General features: G+C 28.9%; 1 pseudogene; it reads left to right on the top strand.

The window, feature by feature from the left end:
• The first annotated feature begins 7,444 nt into the window (after positions 1 to 7,444).
• LOC105119655 (2-hydroxyisoflavanone dehydratase-like) lies at positions 7,445 to 8,333 on the top strand (annotated as a pseudogene).
• The last annotated feature ends 443 nt before the right edge of the window (positions 8,334 to 8,776 follow it).

Below are 8,776 nucleotides of genomic sequence, written 5' to 3'. Positions count from 1 at the left end.
TCAAAAGCATTTAAAACTAGAATACGAAGCTCATATAAATGGTTTTTTTTTTTTTCAAGGGACAGCCAACCTATTATTTTCTATAATAAATTTGATTTTTTTTAATGATTGAAAAATTAGAATTTAAATTTTTGGATCCTACAAATGCTAGAAAAAATCCTTGAAACATCAATAACCTCATTTTTATGTTTAAAAACACAATTTAATTAGTATAAAAATATAAAACCAAATCAAATTAGACTTCCCAAAATCTGATCCATATCTTTTTTGGCATAATTAGATATTCAAACAATCTTCATTTAATTTCACTTATATTGAGACAATCTATTGGCATTAAAATTTATTTTTTTTCATTGAAATGCAGTCAATCAAAAATTTTATTTCTTCTATCTCTTTTCAATGACTCTCTCTCCTTCTCTCTCTCTCTCTCCCCTCCAATATTTAAGAACTAAAACTTGATAAAAATGAAGTTTCTTGGAATTACGTTACTTTTTTGTACTATGTTGAGGGAAAAAAAATTGAATGTAAAAAATTTAATATTCTTATTATAATGAATTTTTGGTATTATTATGAAACTCAATCTCATATGTTAAATTCAAAAACTTTAAACTGCACTCGTTACCTAATTTAGTTTTTTAATTAAATAACTTGAGAGTTACTTTAACATAACTCATTCGACTTGACAAGTTCAAATAATAAAAAATCTAAATGATCAAAAAAAGAAAAATAGTTTGGCTTTTAAAAAGAAATTTAAGGTGAGATATTTTCTTAAAACATTGAAATTACAACATATTGAATTGATTTAAATAACCCTATGTTAACCTACCAAGATTGATACCCAAGTCATGAACTCCACTTGGTTAACAATATTTTTTTATTTAATTATATGATCATAAAATATGAAGAACAATTAAAAATCAACTAAAAATTAAAGAATAAAATTGAAAAAAAAACAAAAAAAAATTGAAAAAAAAAACAAAGTAGAAATAAAAAGGTTTAAACTAAGCATATAGGTCTAGGAAAAAAAAAACCATTGGTCTGAGTTTAGGTTCATGAAACACCCAACTTATAACTAAATGCTTACTTGATAATATTGGGCATACATACCTTAACCATTTCTTACAACACCATCATACTATCTATATGAGGACCATTACTAGGCATATTTGAGACCTTTTTAAGAGGAGGTAGAAAAATTCTTCATGTTTATCTAATGACTAGAATTTTTCTATAGGTGAGTGCTTCTATACATTCATGTTACATTAAAAGCAAGCATGACTATAAACATCCTATATTGCAAAGATCTTGAGTTGAAACCATAACTTTCATATTATAAATATCTTTTCAAGAATTCAATTAGAACTTCCTTATAAGTGAATACTCTTAAATATTCATATTGCATATAAGGCAAACCTAACCATAAACACCCTATATTGCAAGGATTTTGAGTTCAAATCACGACTTTCATACAATACATATCTTTTCAAGATTTTGAGTCTGAGATGGCCTAGTTAACTGAAGGAAATTATCTAAGAATCAACTCAACCAAGATAAGAACTTGAAAAAATACTTCTTTATAGTGATTGGACAGCCTTATAAATTTTATCTAAATAATAAAACATGGAAGCCATGGATCTAATTAGAAGGGCTAAGCCATATCCAGTATATGTTCTCATAAGCATAAATAAACATTCATATGCAAACATGTTTTTAAGATGTCATGTGTGCATATACAAGATTGAAATATAGGATTACCTTTGAAGCAAACCTATAACAATAGATCCCAAAAAAAAAAACTAATGGAAAATAAGGAACGAGCCCTTTAGGAAGCTTAACATTAGAAAGAGATGAAAAGGTAGCAAGGCTTGCTAGTCTATTTGAGTAGGCATTAAAGGAAAAATCTATAGAAGCCTTGGATACTCAACTAACAATAGCATCTCCTCTAACAACTATAACTTAATTTTAGAATCCGAGCCTCAAAGAAACATTTTTAGAATCTAGTTATGCAAAAAAAGAAGCTATGAAAGAGAAGTCTATGGAAGAAAAGGCTTATGACAAATAGGTAGCTTTAGAAAAAATGATGAGGTCGATAGAAGGGTTTAATCTATATGACCTAGCAAAAGCAATATAAATGTGTTTAGTCTCTTATGTCATGGTACCAAAGGAATTTTGAGTGCCCGAGTTTGTTAAGTATATAGGAAATCAATTTCTAATGACTCCCTTAAAATTTTACTATAATAAAATGACAGAAGTTATTAATGATAAGAAAATGTTAATCCTTTTTTTCCAAAATAGCCTCAGCGAAGTTGGCTTGACTTTATATATAAGGCTTGACAATACTAGGATTAAAGTGTTGAAATACCTAATGCATTTGTCAAACAATATAAATTCAACATGGATGCTACATATTATAGAAGGAGCATGCAAGATATGGAATAGGAAATCTATTTGGAAGTACGCCTTAAAGTAGTATGGAGTAGCTGCTCAGGTGAATCCTTAATTGTTAGAAAAAGAGATGGTCAACTTGTTTATCTATACTTTTAAGACACCCTACTTTGAGTTCCTAGTTGGGAATGCGACCCAATACTTTACTAATCTGGTAATTATGGTTAAAAAAATTAAATAAGTTATCAAAACAGGAAAAACTAAAGGTTCATCCATGAGCTCTAGAGTCATCACAGAAGATGAATATAAAAATGACCCTTAATTAGGATAAAATAGAACAAGTTGAATTGTTGAATAATAATGGTACATTATAAATTGTCACAAGATCATTTCCAGCAAAATAAGTGGTTGGTAAAAATTAATAAAATACAAATATTGTTAAGGAATTTGACTTAAGAAAAAGAGTGACATTTTTCTAGCCTTTTATTAAATATTGTTAAGAAATTTGACTTAAGAAAAAGAGTGACATTTTTCCAGCCTTTTATTATAGAACTTTTCTATTCAACATTTTTATCTTGATTTTTTTTATGAAAATAATAACTGGACATTACTGTTGTCCATGATTAGATAAATATAATAGTTAAAATGATTGAACTTCAAGGTATGCTATATAAGATACTAAGAGGCAATCTCTACCCTTTTTTAGTCTCATAAAATTGAATCTTATATGTCATAGCTTTGTTCAAAATATTATGACCAGACTGGTTTTGTAAAAAAAAAACAACCCTTGACAAAATAATCCTAAAAAATCAAATCTACTTTCTTATTTAAGAAAGTAGATTTATAAAATTGAATTTTATATGTATAGCCATGTTCATAATATTATAACCAAACTGGTTTTGTAAAAAAAAAAACACAACCCTTAACAAAATAATACTGAAAAATCAAATCTACTTTCTTATTTAAGAAATAATTCAATGCTTGCTTAAAACAATGTTTAGGCACCTTTTTTTTTAAGGTGACAAATAAATCATTCAAGTAATTCTCATTATAAGGTGACCAAACAATTTTGAACCAAAAGACAAAATGAAAATGTTTATTTATCCTCAAAATATATCTTTTGAGCCACGTTTTAGATGTATATATAATAGTACATAGTGGATTCGATAGTCATAGACTCCAAAACATAATTATTTGCAACTCCAAACTATTATATTGAATCAGAAAAAAACTTTTTTTCTAATTGTTTGTACTTAAATGAAGAAAGATCATCTTTATTATCTTTTTATTTTTTAAAAAACATATTATTATACCTCCTTATAGTCCTCATTTGAGCTTTAATGAGTCTTTCATGAAAAAACCCTAGCTATGATCACACTCCATATTAGAGAGTAAATGGAAATTCAAAAATCAAGAGTTAAGAAAAATTATGAAATTTAAAAGTAAAAAATCCCAAGAAATTTGAATGTTGGGGAGTATGTCTAAATAAAAAAGAAATAACTAAGTCAAGGTCAAAACAAAATAAAGACATCCCAAAAGAACAATCAAAAGAGGTTGAGACTAATAAATATGGTGAAGAAAAGATTAAAAGATTACAAAAAGTTAGATAAATGACAATGAGCTAAAAACCTTAAAAACACCTTTTGAGCCTAATAAATTCTTTTCTTTCATAGCTGAAAAGTCATACTTGTATTACTTCCCTTTAAAAAATTCTTTAATCAAATAAGCAAGCAACTTAGAACAATAAATAACATTTTGTGTATTCAAAAAACTTTCTTATAAGAGTCACATCACGAATAAGTTACTTATTATTATTTTATTATTATTCATGTAATTAAAATGAATGCTAAAAAATAAGATAAATCTCTCTCAACAAAATATCAAGTTTTTACTCGAGCATCCTGTTATGAAATCCACAAAAAAATAAGGACACCTCATTATATGCCTTCACCAATTTTAATCTTGCATGAATAAGATAAAATTATCTTTTTATTTGAAGATAAACCCTTAAGGAGTTCCAATAAAGGCAATGAAATTTGTTTTAAAGGATTAATTTCTATTTTTAAAATACAAGAGTTAAAATTTCAAGATATTTATTTGAGCCATGAATAACCTAATTTTGAGCTGATATTTTCTTCTCATCTTTACCTTGCCACTTGTTAACCAAATATGCATGAAAGCTACTTCTTAATGTTGAATGACATATTATGGTCATAATAAAAAAAACACTTTCAAAATCACATCTCAATAATTTTCTTACAATAATTAGATTTGAATTAATACAATTCTTAAAATTTACAATCTAATTCCAAAACAAGAAAATGATTTTCAAACAAAAAGGATCTTTAACTAAGTTTACAAAGTTTTTTGACAAAAATGATATTGATGCTTCTTATGAGTTGTCATTGGAAAGTTGAGCAGTCGGTGAGTAATGTTGTGGATCCTATGGGAGGTAATGGATGATATCTAGATTAGTTAGGGGTAGTCTGATAGCTTGTCAAACCCATATATTTGTAGGCTCTACATATAGCTTAATTTAAGGATATTGAGTCATCACCCTATCTTTATTTAAAAAAAAACAATGATTTTAAGGGAAAAATAAAAATGCTAATATATAATTAAATTCTGATCTTCAAAACAACTAAAAGAAGGACAGAATTTGGAAGAGAACATCTAGTTAAGCACAAATGCTTGAACCCAACCTAAAAATCTGAGCACTGCATTCAAGGTTGTGGCCTAGTGAGGGAAAGGACTTATTTCCTTCCTCTGCACCTGGGCTCGATCCTCTCTATGCATGCCTGTTGCCCTTGCGATGATTTACCTGCCCACTAGGCTTGCAGGGTATTCAATGGATTTGAGAATTAATCGTAATACGGACCCGAACACTCAGATTATTAAAAAAAAAATATATATAGGCAGTGATAGGATATTTTATCTCGATTTTACATGCAAGTGCTTATTTTGTGTTCTTAAAACTAGAGAGTCAGCAAACCATATTATATCTGTAAAAGTAAGCATTTAATTATTAAATATATATATTTTTTCAATCCAAATAGTCAAGTAAGATATTAGATTAAAATCATGAATACTAGTTTCTTTAGTTGTTTATTTATCTACTAAGAAAAACAAATTATGGTGTGTATATAAAACAAATAATGATATTTTATTAGTTATTTATTAGATTCACTCTAAAAAAACAACATATATGAGATAGAAAAAAAATCATATTTAAAATCCATTTAAAATATTATTTATACCATACTAGGCTCAATTAAAAAAAATAGAATAGAGAAACCAAGTTTAAAACCCATGAATCTATCTCCTTCAGCATTCCGTCTACACAAAGTCTAGTTGAATAATTATGGATCAAATAACTAGCATTAATAAAAGGATATTTATTAACATGGTAATGATTATTTTTAAAAATATTTTTATTTAGAAATATATTAAAATATTATTTTTTAAAATTATTTTTGATACCATCACATCAAAATAATTTAAAAATATTAAAATTTTTAATAAAAAAACAAATTTAAAACTTCAATCGGCCTTTATATAAATAAATTTTTGTCATTCTTACTTTCTGATTGGAAATTCTTTTGTGCTAAAATGTATGTCTATATAATAAAGAAAAAAAAGAATAATAAACGATATAATTTTATTTTTTGATACTCATATAGAATTGAGATTGAACTTATTCTTCATTAAAATTTAATATTTTTTAACCTTATATTTTCTAGTAAAGCAACCTTTCGCGCTAGGCGCTCACGTTTTTTGTCTGGGTGGAAGCTGGCGGTATTTTCCATTAAGTAAGCTTGCCGCATACACAGAATTGGGATCTCTCTCGCATGCAACTATTTCTAGCGGGAATGGGCGGAACCGAGCGGGCTGATTATTTCTAAATTAAATAACCCTTTTTTTTTTTCTCATATCTCATATAAGTAAGCGTTGGTTGGTAGGAGCGGCGGGATGATGATGAGTATATAAACAAAAAAGACCAAAAAGAAGAAATGGCAAGAGACATTTTATTTCGATAGAGGAAATAACCATGTGGAAAACAGGGCAGGTATTCTCTACAATGACACCCGTAAACCAACTGAAAGGGATGCAGCGCAGCTTGGCCCTCGCTTTGGGTACAAAACGTCACGGGGTCCAATCCCTTCATCCCTACCCTTCTCCTCTGGGCAGTAACGAGAAATCCATTAAGATCAATTCAAATTGAACATAAAAAAATGTTTTATTTAATGAGACTATATGCTATAAATTTTAGGTAATAAAGAAAATCATCATTTTTTCTTTACAATGATGCAATGAAAAAATGCTCTTAGTTCAGGTGGGTCTCAAAAACCTAATCTCCCGATGTCATAAGTTTAAATTCTATAAAGCATGATTTCGAATTAGCAGATCCAATCACCGAGATATGACAACTCTTTTTAAAGTTTAGATTTAGATGGTTAATTTCTAAATTTATTTTTAAAAAGTTATTATTTTAAATTTTATAAATTTTAAAATTATTAAAGTTTTATATAGTTATTAATTTTAAAATTTATAAAATTATTTGAGATATATAAAAATTGACCGACCATTCATGTTAATGTAAAAATAAATTAATTTTTATTTTATCATTTTCAAATCATTTAATTTAGTATCCTTTTAATTAATTCATTCTTAAAATTACTAAAGTTTTATAAATTACTAAATTTTTATATAGTTTTTGATTTTAAAATTCATGAAATATGAAAATTGACTGATGTTAATAAAAAATAAATTAATTTTTATTTCATCTTTTTCCAATCATTTAATTCAGTATCCTTTTAATTAATTCATTCTTAACAGCATCTTTTTGCGGAATCAGTCCAAGTTTGTTTTATAACTTTGGACCGAATAACTGGCATCACCAAGCGACGACAAAGTTTTGCCATTCCTCACTCGATGGCCGAAAATTCTCCTGTACTAGAGAGTATACATACCTTGAATGGACCTCAAGTAGACTACACACATTTTTCTTCTCCTTACTCCTCAACCCTTCTTCAATGAGTCAAGCTTCTTTCTCTATGCAATGGCGTTATCAGGTGACAACGAAGTTGCCATCCAGTTGCCATTCTTCAACGTGTTCAAAGACGGTCGGGTCGAATTGTTGTGGTCGGATTTATTCCCGAAAATGACACCGTCCCATGATCTGATTACAGGGGTCAAGTCCAAGGACGTTATCATCTCAAATGAACCTCAAGTCTTTACACTTATCTTCTTGCTAGAACTCAAAACCCGTGACGAAAATTCCCTCTCTTACTTTATATTCATGGGGGTGGCTTTGTAATGTTTTCTGCCTTCGATGCTCCCCACCACGTTTTGCGCAACAAAATAGCTGTTGAGGCTAACGTTATTGTGATCTATGTGTATTATGGTCTCTTCCCGGCCCGACCTCTACCTGCGTGCTACGAGGACTCGTGGAAGGCGCTCCAGTGGGTGGCTTCGCATGCTGATGGGAGTGGCTCTGAGCCGTGGCTGAATGACCATACTGATTCTGGTTAAGTTTTTTTGGGAGGGGAGATAGTGCTGGAGATAACATTTCACGTTCTCTTGCATTCCGGGTCGGGTCAATTGGGTTACCAGGAGTGGAGTTAGTTGGAATTATTTTGACATCCATTTTTTGGTGGCACCGAAGATGATGAAATGTGGTTGTAAATGTGCACAAATAATGGTGGATTGGATGATAGGATGAATCCGGATTTGGAGGATCTTTGTGAGAGAGTGCTGATCTTTGTAGCTGAGAAAGAGTATTTGAATGTTGTGGGAAAGAACTATTACGAGAAATTGAAGAATAATGGTGGAAAGGAAAGGTTGAAATTGTCGACAACGAAGACGAAGGCCATTGCTTCTTTTCTCGTGATTTCAACAGTGAGGAGTTTGGAGTTCATGCACAGGCTGTCGGGGGGAAGATACTGTGAAATGAGATAAAAACAGTAATGTAGAATAAAAAAATTCAATAACAAGGGGAAAATGGAGAGAAATATATATATTTTTATTAAAAATTTATTTCTAAATTCCTTTTGTTATCCTTTTTTTTTGTACTTTTAAATAATATTGAATTACAAGTTTTTTATATAGATATAAAATCCTAAACAATCAATGAATTAAATTAATACAAGAAAATTCTATTTTGAATACAAATAGTATTCTACTAGCTAAATTAGTCGATTTATTCAACTTATTGCAGCTGGTCGACTAGTACCTCTATTTTTTAGAATCAATCTAGTTTACTTTTAACATCCCTCTTTAAATTTAATTTCTTTATAACTCTGAATACATCTCGCATATTAATAAATACATCATATTTGAATGGTTTTATGAATATATCTACAACTTGATCTTATATCTTCACATATTTAAA

Source organism: Populus euphratica, unplaced genomic scaffold, assembly GCF_000495115.2.
Source record: "Populus euphratica unplaced genomic scaffold, PopEup_1.0 scaffold3316.1, whole genome shotgun sequence".
Classification (NCBI taxonomy): domain Eukaryota; kingdom Viridiplantae; phylum Streptophyta; class Magnoliopsida; order Malpighiales; family Salicaceae; genus Populus; species Populus euphratica.
Note: the sequence above shows the minus strand (reverse complement) of the source record. Positions and strands in the feature narration are given on the sequence as shown.